Here is a 17,042-nt window from a genome sequence, read left to right on the forward strand (position 1 = left end):
CATCCAAGGACCATAAAAGATTGATAAAATTAACTATGTAAAAAATTTTTAGATCTTATTCATGGGTAAAAATCACCAGGAATAAAGTCACAAGTGGCAAACTGAAAGAATATTTGCAACACCTATCCCAGGCAAAAATATACTTAATCTTTTAAAAATACATATTATATAAAAAGCCTGTAAAAATGGATCTTGAAAAGACCATAACTTAATTGAAAAATTGGGAAGGTTAGAACAATCCTAAAATTTGTATGGAACCACAAAAGACCCCAAAGAACCAAAGCAATCTTGAAAAAGAAAAGCAAAGCTGGAAGCATCACAGTTTCAGACTTCAAGCATTATTACAAAGCTATAGTGATAAAGATAGCATAAAATAGACATGTGGATCAATGGAACAGAATAGAAAACCAAGAAATGAACCCACGACTATATGATCAATAAATCTTCAACAAAGCAGGAAATATATCTAATGGAAATAAGACAGTCACTTCAACAAATGGTATTCGGAAAACTGGACAGCTATCAAGGCAGTTCAGAATGTGAACCAAGCTTTGTAACATGTAAAGACTGAGCAGCTAGTTGGGAGAAGTTCTACAATTATAATATGTGTCAAAGAGGGGGCCAGCCTCAAAGAGATTGACCCTTTCTTACACAATTCCTTCTAATGTTCTTACTTTTGTGTTGAAACATTTCACAGATTTCATAGGTGTTTAGCATGTGAAATTTTCTAAGTCTCTTGACAAAAACAGGTCTTAGATGAATAGAGAACTGTTTATGTTCTATATGTCACCCTGGACATTAATTCTATAAGTGGTATAAAATGGATGATGCCAAGGAACCAACCAGTGATATTAGCTCCAACCTGAGTCAACAAATCTATGTCCTTTTTTATATCAGGAGAAGCTAACTGGAAAGAGACAATCTACACAAAGGGACCACAAACATTGTGGGTTAGTGACCAAAGATGTGAATTTATTCCAGAAGGTGCCAAACACAAAATCCTACACCAATTTCTTAAGCTGCAAGAGTGACATTCCACTTCAACTCAAAGCAATGTGGATCCTTTGAACTGCCAAGAAGAATGTCATATTGCTGCTCTCTCTATTCCTTTGTAGAGATCCAAGTTTACATCTGGTTTCAGTTTACCTTTGCTGATGAACTTCCTTTAACATTGTATAGTGACGCCTAATAATAATGAATGCTCTCAGCTTTTGCTCATCTATAAAAATCTTAGAATGTGAACTGACTTTTTGGCCATTACTCCTTCAAATACTTTTTTCTGTTTCCTTTCCCCTCTGTGATTCCTTATCACATGTAGGTTGCATCTCTTGATATTGTCCCACAGGTCACTGAGGCTCTGTTCTTTAGCCTTTTTTCTCTCTGTACTTTATTTTGGAAAGTTTTTACTGCACTGATCTTGATTCTGTAGCATCTACTTGTTAAGTCAATCCAGTGAACTCTTCATTTCAGATATTATACTTTTCAACTTTTAGAAATCTATGTTCTTCTTCAGTTCAGATTTTCCTTTAAATTCGTAACATACTATAATTGTTTTAAAACTCTTGCTTGCTAATTCCTAATTAGCAATCTAATCTTGGCATTTCTAGGTCTGTTCCTTCTGACTGATTTCTTAGTCATATTTTCCTGCTTCTTTATATATCTAGTAATTTTTTTATTGCTTGCTGAATATTATGAATGTTCTTCAGTGCTGGCTTTTGTTGTCTTCCTTTAAAGAGTGTTGGACTTTGCTTTAGGAGGCAGTTAAGTGACTTATGAACTAAACTAATTCTTTCAAGCTTTTTTTAAAGCTTTTTTGGGGGTAAGACTAGTCTTTAGACCTATGTTAGCCCTAATACTAAAGAGTGGCTCAACTTGGGGTGCCTGGGTGGTGCAGTCGTTAAGCGTCTGCCTTCGGCTCGGGGCGTGATCCCAGCATTCTGGGATCGAGCCCTGCAACAGGCTCCTCTGCTGGGAGCCTGCCTCTTCCTCTCCCACTCCCCCTGCTTGTGTTCCCTCTCTCTGTGTCAAATAAATAAATAAAATCTCAAAAAAAAAAAAAAAAAAAAGAGTGGCTCAACTGAATGCCCTGAGTTGGACACTCCATTCTGGCTGGTTGGAGCTTAAACATACCTGAATCCTGCCTTAGCCCTGGGAATTGCTCAGTCTGTAACTCCCAGTATGTCCTTGCGCAGCACTGTAGATTTTCACAGCACACTACATACTACACATGTACAACACAGAATTCAGAAAGATACTCAAAATGAATTACTATGCAGATTTCTGGAAATCTTTCTCTAGACAGTTGCTTCTTCTCTTGTATTCTGGCCTACAAATTCCAGTCATGTCAGTCTCCCTGACTTTTGACCTCTTTCCCAAAGAGACTCCAGACTCTGTTGTGTACCTCGCTACAGTACTAATTCTTTAACAGTAGGATAACCTGGCTTAACTGAAGCTCTAAACTCTTTCTCCCCTATTGTGGCAGCAGCTGAAATCTCTATTCATTTTTCTTAGCCTTAGCAGGGCTTTCTAGAATTTTCCCTCTGCATACAGGTTCAGGATCAACCAGAGATTTGGGCAATTTACATATAGAAGTCGGGTTCCTGCTCTATTGCTCTCTCCAGGATGTCCCTCATCAATTTCAAGCTGTTATGATTACCTGGAGTTTCTATTCAGTTTTATCCATGTTATGTGGCACTTATTAGGGCTTCGTCACATGCAAATAGCCATAAAAATTGGAAACTCACCCAGTAATATTCCCCTCTACCAAGTGTGAACACTTTTTCTGTTTCTGCTTTTACTCTCCAATGCCTTTGTACAGTGTTATTTATATTTGTACAGAGTTTATAATTTTTATCTCTAAAGGGAAGTAGTTTAAGTCTGATACGAGCTACTCCAGTTTTACATAAATGGTTTTAATCAGAATTTATATTGATGATGATCAAGTATGCAAGGACCTTAGGGATTTAAAATTTAAGTATTTTTTCTAAGACTGAAGTAGAATGGTGTACTATACATAAGAATCATATTCCTGAAAGTCAGGGACTAGAAGAAGGATACTTAAAGAAAAATAAGCAATTCAAGAATATGTAACACTCGTAATACACTTCCACTGTATTTAGATTGTTATCAAATATGAGGGAACAACTGTGAGATGCTCAGTAATACTTAGAAATGAAGGAAACAAGATTACTTAATGCAGGTTGAATTATAAAGTCAATGCATCAGACTTGAACAAAGCATAGGTCTTTTAAACAATGGAGACTGACTGAATATTCATTAACATATCTAAAGAAAGAGCCTGTCAACCTGAGGAGTTGTTGGTCAACAAAGGAAAGGTAAGGCACAAAGAGGAATATTAGTAGTACCCTTCTAAACACTGTCCAATAGAAAGTTGTGGCCGGAAGACTTCAAGTATTACAATTACAGTCGTAGGCAAGATTATTACCCTTGTGGAAGTGAATGCATCAGACTAGTTGGAAATATAAAATCAAATTATATAATTTTTGTTTCTACTCTATGCTCACTAAATGTTCTAATTACAAACTTGACCTCCACGTATGTTAGTCTACAGAGAAAAAGAATGCCTGGCCCCCTTTAACTCTAGTCTGTGTCACTCATACTTATTATAAATTAATACATTGGAATGCTTGTTTTAGACATTAGTCTTTGTAAATCTAGTCAATATGTGTCTGCTTATGAGAAATGAGACCCCCTCACAATGTGCTTAATTACATTGACTATGGAAGCTGAAGGGAGAACTCCAGATGTAATACCATGATCACACAGTACTCTGTGAGGCTATTTATTTCCTAGATATATTAACACTGAGTATTCAAATCTTTTAATTTTTAGCTACAAGAGTTTGAAATGAAAATCTTCGCATTATTTAAAAACTTAGCTTTGTTTTTTAATAGATCATACGTGCTTAACTACATAAGACACAGTAAATAAAGAGATACTGCTGATAAAAGAGAACATTACTGAAAGGTCAGGAAATCAGAGATAGTCCCCGACATAAAATCTGCCTTAGATATAGCAGAGAAGAGATTCACTCACCAAACTGGGAAAAAGTGTTAATATCCTATTTATAATCATTGATTTTTACACTGACTAGTTAATTGCTAAAATCATTTATATACATAATGACAGTACTAGATCTCAATATTATATTTACTATTACTACATCTACTTGTACTGTCTTGGCAGAAATCAGACAAAATGGTTGTATCAGAATGTCAAAATAAACAGGTCTTAGATTAAACCTCAGATATTCAGTGAAGTGTATAATGGGAACTGCATCATAAAGATCTATAAATATCAGTATTAAATATTTCTTCTTGATGGCCAGGATTAGTTCTATATTTGGAATTTCCATCTAACACATTTTGGTTGAGATACTTTCTAAAAAAGAATGAGGCAGGTGTAAAACAAGTATTTTAAGGGCTTCTTTTCATGGCCCTCCCCCCATTTGAATCCTTTTCCCCTCTAATACTCTATTAGACTAAGAAATTTTGAGATTTTCGGAAAAGGTTAATTGGTTACAAACTTAATGAGAGAAGGAAAACATGTAAGCTAAAAACAGGCAGCTGCTCTGCTGGGCCTGAGGGGCAGGAGGCTGAAGGTGGTGTGTCAGCCAGAGGGGGCTGTGGAGTTGCCCTGCACTCTGAGGAAGCCGGTTGGCTGAGATGGAGTGAGGCTTTTCTCTGATGCCAACGCCTTTGGAACTCTCCCAGGAGACCTCACAAGTCGCGCTCAGCCCTCCTTTTCCTGTTCCTCCTCTTCAGCTCTGCCACAAGTGGCTGCCAGGATCCCCCCAGGCATGGCAGGCTGGGCCAGCACCCTGCATGTGGGACAATATCCCTCAGCCACAGTGGCCTGCAAGAAGAGATGAGTGGGAACCCACAGTTGGAGCTATAAAGGTGTCCCCCAGTGACAATTACAGCAGAACACTGGTCACTGTTTCATGCACTCACATTGCAAAGACTGTGTGTGAGTCTGGTATAATTTGGTGTCCTGAGATTCTTTCTTATTAGCAAGGAGGTAGAAAATACTCTTGGAAAGAAAACTAAGGCAATAAGGAAGCTAGAGCTTATTGTTACATGGTTATCAGCTCTATTACCAATATGGACACTTTTCTCACCATTTTTATCAGTGGGCTGATAAGTTCTCAATCTGAATTTCAAAAAATGTTAATTGGCAAAAGTTTAGGATGTGAACATCATAAAACTATCTGACTCTGAAAGCTGAACACACAAGGTTGCAAGATGAATACATGAAGTCATAAAATGAACTCATGTGACTGTTAAATGAAAAGCAAACTTACAAAGGAAAATTTCAGCTGCTGCTTGAAGAGTAAGAGGGAAATCCGTAGAGAAAACTAAAGACTTAGAAGAAATGAAACTTCAAGTATTAACTCCATAAAAGTTGGAATTGTTACAAGCCCAAATACAACAAGAATTAGAAACTTTAATGACAGAGCACTTTAGGAATCTGGGTGAAGTAGTGGACAAGTATAGAACTGAATGTAATAATCTTCGCTATGAACATACATTTCTCAAATCAGAATTTGAACACTAGAAAGAATTTGCACATATTTTAGAAGAAAAAATATGAATCAGAGATTGCGAGACTGGAGAAAGATAAAGAAGAACTAATATAAGCAACTGCTTAGTGTTGATCCACAAGAGACAGAAAATGAATGGGGAGCAACTTGTTCAAGAAAAAGTCCACCTGTGGGACGCCTGGGTGGCTCAGTCGTTAAGCGTCTGCCTTCGGCTCAGGGCGTGATCCCGGCGTTATGGGATCGAGCCCCACATCAGGCTCCTCTGCTGGAAGCCTGCTTCTTCCTCTCCCACTCCCCCTGCTTGTGTTCCCTCTCTCACTGGCTGTCTCTCGCGCTGTCAAATAAATAAATAAAATCGTTAAAAAAGAAGAAGAAGAAAAAAAGAAAAAGTCCACTTGTGTTAGAAATTAAAAGGTTTAGCAGAAGTAGCAGAATTAAGGGCTGAAAAAGAGAATTCTGATGCTCAGGTAAGAAAATGTCCAAAGAATTCAGGCGTGGCAGTTGGCTGAGATGCAGGCTACAGTCAGATCTCTTGAGGCTGAAAATCAGTCAGCTAAACTCTTGGAAAAAGAGTTACAATCAAGCAATGAACAAAACACTGTGTTAATCAGTAAACTACGTAGAGCCAAACAGGAAATAAATACAATGAGCAGTAAAGTAAAAGCACTTAAACATTCAAACAAATTTGAAATAACAGACATCAAACTGAAGGCATCAAGACCTAAGAGTGAGCTAGAAAGAGAAAGGAGTAAAATTCAAAGTGAACTAAATGGAATACAGTCAGACAATGAAATTCTCAATTCAGCCTTTGAACACCACAAAGTGCTCCTGGTAGAAAAGGATCATGAATGAGTATGTTAAGTTCAACTGCCAAGGAAGAAGGTTATCAAAAATCTGTGGTATCATAAGATAAAAAGCTGAACCTGGAAACAGATTAGTGGATTCAGAGAAAATGAAAATGGAACATGATGTATGAAGGCGATCTGAAAAGGCTGAGTGTGAAGAGAAATTGCGGGCTTCACAGATGGCAGAAGAGCCAGCCAGAAGGGAACTTCAAAGTATTAGGTTAAAACTTCAACAACAAATTGTGAATATTGAAAATGCAGAGAAAGAAAAAAATGAAAATTCTGACCTGAAACAGCAAATCTAGTAGTCTGAAGATCCAAGTGACCTTGCTTGCATAGTCAGAGAATGAGTTGCTGAATTCAAACAAAATACTGAAGGAAATGATGGCGAGGTTAAAACAGGAATGCTGAAATTTAAGAAGCTACGCTGAAAAACCACAACTAGAAGTTGAAAAGTCATTGGAGGGAAATGATACAATGATTGGAAGCAAAGCATGAGCTTCAGGAATGTATCACTGACAGAGTAGAAAAGTATAATCAAGCTAAAGAAAAACTGCAATGAGCTGCAACTGCCCAGAAAAAAAAAAAAAAAAAAAGGGAAATCTCTTCATGGAAACAAACTGAAGTGACTGCAAGAGAAAGTAGAAGTCTTAGAGACAAAGAGAGAAGAATTAGGAACAGAAAATCAATGTTAAATAGACAAAATGTTCCATCTGAAGAATATACAAAGCTTCCAAAAAACTAAAGGATATACAAAGAAGACATCATGAAAATGGAAGTTTGATTTTGGGTCCTAAGGTATCTCCAACAGCATCCATTAATCCTGTTAGCTTTCAGTCATCATCCATGGTTCCAGGCATGGACTTTTCCTTTTCTCCTCATATGCTGGAGAAACAGCATCAAAGGGAACTCTACTTCACAAAACACTAGAAGAACTTGAAACAAAGAAAACAACTGATTTTTGAATCTCCTGGAAAATGATGTTCTTGGAGAAAAGGCAGATCAAAAGGTATGAGATCAGTGTGACTCAATCAAGCTTGAAGTTTTAATGTATGTGGCACTTAGATACTTTATTACTGTTTGCCAGAACATTTGAACGTGCCTCAAGAAGAGGTACAAGCTATAGGCTATATTACATCATTGTCAGGTTTTAGGATTATACTGACAAATGGAGCATTAAAAGAGCCCCAGGGAGGGGCATCTGGGAGTCTTTTTAACTCCATTAAGCCTCTGGCTCTTGATTTCACCTCAGGTCTTGATCTCAGGGTTGTGAGATCAAGCTCGGCCTGGGGCTCTGCACCCCCTCAGGCTCCACACAGTGATTGTCCCTCTGCCTCTGTTCCTTACCTCCACCGCTGTTCTCTTTCTCTCTCAAATAAATAAAATCTTCTTTTAAAACTTTTAAAAATAGCTCCAGAGATATTCGAATATTGACAACCCTTTAAGAATGTTAAAAAAAAAAAGTAAATGAAAGTGATGAGGGAACAGAAGGCTGGCTGAAGACAAAGCAGAAGCTGACACCCTGCAACCCCCTCCCCCATGTATGCAACATTCCTCAGCACTCCTGGCTGCCCTAAAACTAAGGAAAGGAAAAAACAAATGGTTAATTAACAGAGATCACAGTCCTTCAAGACCCATAATTCTCCCTCAGTTTGCACATGTCCTAGTGATTTACAAGGAAGAAGCGTTCTTATCAATAGCCTAACTTTCAGAGACCCATAATTCAGTTTCCTGAAGCCCTAACATTACCATCCCCTCCATAAAATTGAGGAAAGCTAAGGCAGAAGAAAATGTAAATAAAACGGAATTTCTTTGGGACCTGCAGCTCATTGATAAGGACACAGTGATAGTGTAAACAGCCTTGGCTTGACAATAGCAAGGCCTCCAGTATCCTGTGAGTCTTCTTGAACTTATGAAAGTGCTTTCTCAGCCTCCCCTTTCCCTTACCTCCCCCAACCCCATGGTATATAATCAGCCACCCCTCACAACCCGGGGCAGCAGCTCTTTTTGCCCACGGGTCCTGTCCCTGTGCTTTAAAAAACCACCATTTTGCACCAAAGACGCCTCAAGAATTCTTTCTTGGTCGTCGGTTCCGGATTCCACCCCACTGAACCTCACCTATAGTCCACAACCTCATCAAAAGGAATTAGGGAATCAAGTTTTAAAACTATTTTATTAATTTTACTTTGTTGTGGTTTTTTTTGGCATTTTGCCTAAAATGTGCCCATGTTGAATTCCCTCTTCCTCTTTGACATGCTTGGCAATAACCGTCAGTAAATATTTTCTGGTTTAATATACGTAAGTTATAAACCTCTAGTTCTTGAAAAAAGGTAACAATTTAAAAGTCAACATTAAAAAATAAAACTTAAAGATATCTACATATTCATTAAAAAATGCTACTGTTCCAAAAGCTGTGTGCACTTATTTTATTAAAGAGCTTAATAAATATTTTTCTCTAAAAAAAGGACAAAAAAATGATTCAATAACATATTTGTAGAAAATTATAAATAACTTTTTATGAGATAAATCACCTCCTATTGTCCCTAAAGGGAGAAAATTTTAATATTTTGCACAAATCAACTCAATGAGTATTTCCAAATTTACTAATATATTGCAAAGATCTTTTTTTCAAAGAATTTCTTATTATATCTTACCTTAGCCTGTTTGCTTGGTATTAAATATCCCTATTTTTTAGTGATAAAATCTGCAAATTCTTTTTTATCCTGGTTTTTCTCAACAATTTACTCAACAAAAAATTTTATTTTAGTATTTTGTGCCAGAACTTATACTGGACGCAGGCAATTCAAAGACATAAGAGGATTTATCTGTCCCAAAGGGCTTATATTCTGTAAGAGAGCAGCACATAATATAAATCACTAAAAGTTATAAGACAGAAATGTGCCTGAGTATAATGTAGACATAAAATAATAAAAAAAATTATATTAGTTGTCATTTAAGGAGAAGCCTCAAATGTTGATGGCTTAATACAACAAAAGTTTATTTCTTGCTTACAATACAGTTTAATGTCCATTAATGGTCAGGCAGCCCTTCTATATCTCTTGAATTGGCTACCTGGAAAACATGGCCTTCAAGGTCACTGAGGCAGGAAAAAAACAGACTGACGTTTTTCTGGATGACTTACATCTCTTTTGCCCATATCAAATTGTCCCAGAACCCAATCACAAGACCCAACCTAACTGAAAGTGAGGCTGGGAAAAGTAGAGAACTGCAGGAATATTTATCGAACCAAACAGCCTCTGACAAACGGTGCAAGATGGAGAATGGTTAAGTCTACCTAGAAAAGCTTCATAGAAAAACTGTTTGCTCTGAATTTTGGATCGTTCTGTCAATTTCTAATGCTACATGATGGGAAACCCAAGAAAATCAACTGAAAAATTATTACACACAATAAAACACTTCAACAAAATTGAATTGAGTCCGTTCATTCAACAGATAATTACTGAGTGCTTACTTTATGCCTGTTCTAGATGCATGGAAAACATCAGTGAATAAAACACTAAAATTTCTCCCACTGTGGAGTTTAAATTCTAACTCGGAGAGACAGAAGGTAAACAATAAAAATAAGAAATTATACAGCATGTTAGTAGATGGTAAGAGATTTGGAGAAAGAGTAGGAATGGGAGGGCCACCTGGGTGGCTCAGTTTCGTTAACTGTCTAACTCTTGGTTTTGGCTCAGGCGTGATCTCAGGGTCCAGGGACTGAGCCCTGCACTGGGCTCCATATTCAGTGCAGAGTCCACTTGAAATTCTCTCTTTCTTCCCCTCTCCTTCTGTCAATCTCTGTCTCTCAACTAAATAAATCTTCTTTTTTTTTTTTAAGAAAAAGTAGGAGTGGGAGAAGAACAGATTTCATATTCTTTTTTTTTATTTTAAAGATTTTATTTATTTATTCGATAGAGATAGAGACAGCCAGCAAGAGAGGGAACACAAGCAGGGGGAGTGGGAGAGGAAGAAGCAGGCTCATAGCGGAAGGGCCTGATGTGGGGCTCGATCCCAGAACGCGGGGATCACGCCCTGAGCCGAAGGCAGACGCTTAACCGCTGTGCCACCCAGGCGCCCCACAATTAACTTCTGAATGAAGTCTTCCAGACTACTTTTTAAGAATATGACACCTGGGGCATCTGACAGAAAGAAATGGAAAGACACTCCATACTCACGGACAGGAAGAAAAAAATATTTTTAAAATGACTAGAGTAACCAAAGCAATCTATGCATTCAATGCAATCCCTATCAAAATACCACCAGCATTTTTCACAGAGCTAGAACAAACAATCCAAAATCTGTATGGAACCACAAAAGACCCTAAATAGTCAAAGAAATCCTGAAAAAGAAAAGTAAAGCTGGTGGCATTATAATTCCAGATTTCAAGTTATATTATACAAGGTGTAGTGATCGAAACAGTATGATACTGGCATAAAAATAGACATATAGATCAATGGACCAGAATAGAAAACCCAGAAACAAACCCATAATTATATGGTCAATTAATTTTCAACAAAGCAGGAAAGAATATCCAATGGGAAAAAAATCTCTTCAACAAATGGTGTTGGGAAAACTGGAAAGATGCAAAAGAATGAAACTGGACCACGTTCTTATACCATACACAAAAGTAAACTCGAAATAGATTAAGGACCTACATGTGAGACCTGAAACCATAAAAATCCTAGATAGCATGGGCAGTAATGTCTGTAACATGGGCTGTAGCAATATTTTTCTTGATAGGTCTCCTGAGGGAAGGGAAATAAAAACAAAAATAAACCACTGGGATTATATAAAAATAAAAAGTTCTGCACAGCAAAGGAAATAGTCAACAAAACTAAAATGCAACCTAAGGAATGGGAAAACATATTTGCAAGTGACATATCTGATAAAGGGTTAGTATCCAAAATATATAAAGAACTGATACAAGTCAACATCCAAAAAACAATCCACAGAAAATGGAAAGAAGACATGAATCAACATTTCTCCAGAATAGACACAGATGTGGCCAAGAGATACATGAAAAGATGCTCAACATCACTCGTCTTGAGGGAAATGCAAATCAAAACTACAATGAGCTATCACCTTGTAACTGTCAGAAGGGCTAAAATCAGCTACATGAGAAGTGACAGGTGTTCACCATGATGTGTAGAAAGGGGAATCCATGGGGGAAGGAGTTAAGATGGCAGAGGAGGAGGGGACCCTAAGTTTGTCTGACCCCTGGAATTCAGCTAGATAGTTATCAAATCATTCTGAATATCTGCAAAATCAATCAGTGAACTGAGAAAAGTATTGCTGCAATTCTACAAATAGAAAAGTGACCAATTTTTTAAAGTTTTGGTTGTTTTTTCTGGTGTCGTTATTTTTGTCTTTTCTCTCTCTTCTATTCTTTTCTGGATATAATGATAAGATGAGGAAACTCAAACCAAAAGAACAAGAGGTAGTATTCACTGCTAGGGATTTAATCAATACAGATATAAGTAAATTGCCATAACTAGAATTCAAAAGAACGATTATAAAGATACTAGCTGTGCTTGAAAAAAGCATAGAAGACACTAGAGAATCCCTTTCCAGAGAAGTAAAAGAACTAAAATCTAATCAGGTCAAAATTTAAAAGCCTATTACTGAGATGCAGTCAAACATGGAGGCTCTAACAGCTAGGATAAATGAGGCAAAAGAGAGAGTCAGTCATACAGAAGACAAAATGATGAAAGAAAGGAAGCTGAGAAAAAGAGAGAAAAACTACTAGATCATGAAGGCAGATTTTGAGAAATCAGCAATACCCTTAAGCAAAATAATATCCAAATAGTAGGGGAAGAAAAAAGAAGAAGAATAAAAAGAAGGAGGAGGAGGAGGAGGAGGAAGAGGAGGAGGAGGAAGAGAAAGAAAGAAAGAAGATGAAGAAGGAGGAGGAAGATGAAGGAAGAAGGAAGAAGAAGAAAGAGAGAGAGAGAGGGAGGAGCAGAAGGTTTATGTGAACAAATTATAGCTGAGAACTTCCATTCAAGTCCAGGAGGCAGAGAGCATCTCCCCTCAAAATCAATAAAAATAGGTCAATACCTTGACATATAATAGTGAAGCTTGCAGATTTCAGAGATAAAGAGAAATTCCTGAAAGCAGCTAGGGACAAGAGGTCCTTAACCTACAAGGGTAGACACATAAGGATGGCAGCAGATATGTCCACAAAGACCCGGAAGGCCAGAAAGGACTGGCATAATATATTCAAGTACTAAATGGGAAAAATATGCAGCCAGGATACTTTATCCAGCAAGGCTGTCATTCAGAATGGAAGGAGAGATAAACAGCTTCCAGGACAACAGAAACTACAAGAATTCATGATCACTAAACCAGCCCTGTAGGAAATATTAAAGGGGATCCTCTGAGCAAAGAGAGCACAAAAGTATAAAGAACAGAAAGGAACAGAGACAATCTACAGAAACAGCAAAATTTACCGGTAATACAATGGCACTAAATTCATAACTTTCAATAATTACTTTGAAAGTAAATGTTAGACTAAATGCTTCAATCAGAAGACACAGGGTATCAGATTGTATAGACCCATCCATATCCTATCTACAAGAGATTCACTTTAGACCCAAAGATAACTCCAAACTGAAAGTGAGGGACAGATGGCTTCACAGGTGAATTTACCAAACATTTAAAGAAGAGTTAATACCCATTGTCCTCAAAATATTCCCCAAATTAGAAAGCCTCCAAATTCATCCTATGAGGCCAGCATTACCCTAATACCAAAATCAAAAAAGACACTACAAAAAAAAGAGGACTACAGGCTAATATCTCTGATGAACAAAGATGCAAAAATCCTCAACAAAATATTAGGAAACCAAATCCAATGATATATTACATAAATCACTCACCAGGATCAAGTTGGATTTATTCCTAGGATGCAAGTGTGGTTCAGTATTTCCAAATCTATCAATGTGATACATCACATCAACAAGAAAGGATAAAAGCCATATGATCATTTCAACAGATGCAGAAAAAGCATTTGACAAAGTATAACATCCATTCATGATAAAAACTTACAACAAAGGAGGTACCTCAACATAATAAAGGTCATCTACGAAAAAACCACAGCTAACATCATACTTAATGGTAGAAAACTGAGCGCATTCCCCTAATATCAGGAAAAAGACAAGGATGCCCACTCCCACCCTTTTATTCAGTACTGGAAGTCTTAGCCACAGTAATCAGACAGGAGAAAGAAATCAAAGGCATCCAAATCAGTAAGGAAGACGTAAAACTTTATTTGCAGATAACATGATACTACATATAGAAAACCCAAAAGACTCCACCAAAAGGTCACAGAATACAAAATCAATATGCAGACATCCCTTGCATTTCCATACATTAATAATGAAGTAACAGAAAGAGAAATCGAGAAAATAGTTCTACTTACAACTGCACCCAAAATAATAAAGTACCTAGGAATAAACTTAACCGAAGAGGTGAAAGACATGTACTCTGAAAACTGTAGAATATTAATGAAGGAATTTGAAAATGATGCAAATAAATGGAAAGATATTCCATGCTCATGGACTGGGAGAAAAAGTATTGTTAAAATATCATATTACCTAAAGCAGTCTACAGATTTAATGTAATCTGTATCAAAATACCAACAGCATTTTTCACAGAACTAGGACAAATAATCTTAAAATTTGTATGAAACCACAAAAGAATAGTCAAAACACTCTTGAAAAGAAAGAACAAAACCGGAGGTATCACAATCCCAGATTTCAAGTTATACTACAAAGCTGTAACAATCAAAGCAGGATGGTACTGGCACAAAAGGAGACACATAGAACAGTGGAACAGAACAGAAATCCCAGAAATAAGCCCACAATTATATGGTCAATTAATCTTTGATAGGTGCTAAACGGAACAAGAATGAAGCAAGAATATGCAATGGGAAAATGACAGTCTCTTCAACAAATGGTGTTGGGAAAACTGGACACTTACATGCAAAAGAATGGACCTGGATCACTTTCTTACACCATTCACAAAAACAAACTCAAAATGGATTAAAGACCTAAATGTGAGACCTGAAACCATAAAAATCCAAGAAGAGAGCAGTAATTTTCCTGACATTGCCCATAGCAACATTTTTTCTATATATATTTCCTAAAGCAAGGAAAACAAAAGCAAAAATAAACCATTGCAACTACATCAAAATAAACAGCTTTTACACAGCAAAGGAAACAAACTAAATGACAACATACTGAATGGGAGAGGATATTTGCAAATGAAATATCAGATAAAGGGTTAGTATCCAAAATATATATTAAGAGCTATACAACTCCCCCCCAAAATAATCTAATTAAAAAGGACATGAGCAGACAGTTCTTCAAAGAAGACATACAGATGGCCAATACACACATGAAAAGATGTTCAACATCACTCATCATTAGGAAAATGCAAATCAAAATCACGATGAGATACCACCACACACCTGTCAGGATGGCTAAACTCAACAACACAACAAATAAGTATTGGCAAGTGTGTGAAGGAAAAGGAACCCTCATGCACTACTGGTGGGAATGCTAACTGGTGCAGCCAATGTAGAACACAGTATGGCGGTTCCTTAAAAAATTAAAAATAGAACTACCCTATGATCCAGTAATCATACAACTGGCTATTCACTCAAAGAACAGAAAACACTAACTTGGCTTGACAGGATATGTGCACCCCTATGTTTACTACGCCATTATTTATAAAAGCCAAATTAAGGAAGCAGCCCATGTGTCCACTGATAGATGAATGGATAAAGAAGATGATGGTATAAAGACATACAGATGGCCAAAAGACACATGGAAAGATGTTCATCGTAGTTACTCATCATCAGAGAAATGCAAATCAAAACTACGATGAGATATCACCTCACACCTCACTGTCAGAATGGCTAAACTCATTAATGTAAGAGACAACAGATGTTGGCAAGGATGGTGAAAAAAAAGGAACTCTCATGCATTGTTGTTGGGAGCACAAACTGGTGCAACCACTGTGGAAAACAGTATGGAGATTCCTCAGAAAGTCAAAAATAAAACTACCTAATGATCCAGCAATTGCACTACTGGGTATTTACCCCAAAAATACAAGAACGCTAATTCAAAGGGACACATGCACCCCTATATTTATAGCAGCATTATTTACAATAAGCAAGATATGGAAGCAGCCCAAGTAGCCATCCAAGAATGGATAAAGAAAGATATGGTATATATACATGATGGAATATTGTTCAGCCACTAAAAAGAATGAAATTTGACATTTGCAACAACATGGATGGCTCCAGAGAGTACAATGCCAAGCAAAATAAGTCAGTCAAAGAGATATACCATATGATTTCATTCATATGTGGAATTTAAGAAACAAGCAAAGGAGGAAAAGAGATACAGAGAGGCAAACCGAAAAACAGACTCTTAACTATAGAGAATAGATGGTTACCAGAAGAGAGATTGGTGGGGGGGGGGATGGGTGAAAGAGCTTAAGGGGATTAAGAGTACACTTTTCTAGGGACACCTGGGTGGCTCAGTTGGTTAAGCATCTAACTCTTGGTTTTGGCTCAGGTCATTATCTTAGGGTCCTGGGATGGAGCCCCACGTTGGACTCTGTGCTCAGCACGCAGTCAGCCTGAGATTCTTTCTACCTCTCCCTCTCCCTCTGCCCCTCCTGCTTATGCTCTTTCTAAAATAAATAATCTTTAAAAAAATAAAAAAGAGTACACTCATTTGATGAGCACTGAGTAACATATGCAACTGTTGAATAACTATACTGGACACCTGAAACTAATATAACACTGTATGGTAATTGCACTGGAATTAAAAAAATTTTTAAATTTTCAAGCAAAAAAATAAGTAAATAAAAAGTTTCATATACACTATATAGTCCTTATAGTCCAATAATCTTGCAGTGTAGGGATTATCCTCATTTTAGAGAGAAGGAAATGGAGGCTAATTGAACCCTAAAATCACTTGTATTGCATTAAGTGTTTTACAGGAGTATTCAGCAATCGGAAAAAGACTGGCTAACAATGCCCCTCAGCTAAACAGGCGTGCATGTATGAAGCACAACTAATTTTGTAAGTGATCTGTTCATTACTGAATACAATTTTGGCTTCCCTTTGCAATTTCATAAGTGTGGGACTTAGTAGATAGTGAACTAACTAGAATACCTGTGCAGTTTGAGCAGATAGTGGAAGATGAGGCCAGAAAGGAAGGTATCCACTTAGCAATGCTGCCTCCCACACTGAAAGAATATGGGCACGTGTATATCAATTCAAGAACAGCCAGCAAACAAGGTAATCATAAAAAGTAGACAGGAGAATCACCCAGCAGAAACACCTTATAGGGTAGTCATAAAAGCCACCACTCTAATAAAGACACATTCTTTTTTTTTTTTTTAAGATTTTATTTTTATGTAATCTCTACACCCAAAATGGGGCTTGAACTTACAAACCTGAGATCAAGAGTCACATGCTCTACCAACTGAGCCAGTCAGGTGCCCCAATAACAACACATTCTTAAAAATAAGAGTAAGTTAAATAACGAAAAACCCTAAGTTTTAAATTTTGTTTCAAATCCTTTCTGTAGAATGTACAAACCTCAGTAGAAATAGAT

The 17,042-nt window shown here is 37.1% G+C and overlaps 1 long non-coding RNA gene and 1 pseudogene across 1 annotated transcript in view; one reads left to right on the forward strand and one right to left on the reverse strand.

Annotated features, from left to right (window-relative positions):
* Nucleotides 1-17,042, reverse strand: part of LOC148107581 (uncharacterized) — a 70,669-nt gene that overhangs the window by 38,463 nt on the left and 15,164 nt on the right. The gene's annotated exons all lie outside the window — the stretch shown is intronic.
* LOC123790720 (centrosomal protein of 83 kDa pseudogene) lies at nt 5,100-7,338 on the forward strand (annotated as a pseudogene).

The sequence above is a fragment of the Ursus americanus genome, chromosome 28 (genome assembly GCF_024610735.1).
Source record: "Ursus americanus isolate L20-20 chromosome 28, mUrsAme1.1.p, whole genome shotgun sequence".
NCBI classification, from domain to species: domain Eukaryota; kingdom Metazoa; phylum Chordata; class Mammalia; order Carnivora; family Ursidae; genus Ursus; species Ursus americanus.